This window comes from Littorina saxatilis, linkage group LG16, assembly GCF_037325665.1.
Source record: "Littorina saxatilis isolate snail1 linkage group LG16, US_GU_Lsax_2.0, whole genome shotgun sequence".
In the NCBI taxonomy this organism is placed as follows: Eukaryota; Metazoa; Mollusca; class Gastropoda; order Littorinimorpha; family Littorinidae; genus Littorina; species Littorina saxatilis.
In genome coordinates, this window is record NC_090260.1 from 46,761,860 (window position 1) to 46,762,595 (window position 736).

A 736-nucleotide genomic window follows, 5' to 3' on the forward strand; every position below is an offset into this window, starting at 1 on the left:
GTCTGTCTCTTACTCCCTTTCTTTCTCTTTCTCGATCTCTCTATCTGTCTCTCTCTCGCCCCCCTCGCCCTTCCGCACACACGCGCGCGTATACACACACACACACGCACACACACACACTCACAAACACACACATACACACACACACACACAAACACACACACATATATGTTTACATACACTCATACACACGCGCGCACTCACTCACTCACACACATTAACATAAACCAACAGTGATACACACATAAACACAAACAAGCACGCACACACACACACACACACACACACACACACAGCCATTGCCATACGCACACGCAAATACACCCACACACTTCATTGCACGCAGATATGAAGGTGGGGGAGGGCAGAGAGACAGAAAGAGAGAGAGAGAGAAAGAGAGAGAGAGAAGAGAGAAGAGAGAGAGAGAGAGAGAGAGAGAGAGAGGAGAGAGAGAGGAGAGAGAGAGAGAGAGAGTTCTTTTCCTCTTTATGCCTCATCACAATAACACGCAAGTGTCACTATCTGCACACACTCTTCTCGCTCTGACTTTTTGTGGACGTCAGCTTTTTAAAACTTGACTCTGTCCGATCTCGTGAAAAAAGCAGACAACGCGATCTTGCAGCAAATACAAAATGACACATGCAGTAGCGTATTTTACAACCAAAACACACACAAACAAAATAATACACCCACACAATTAATTACACGGAAATAGGAAGGTGGTGGGGAGGGGAAA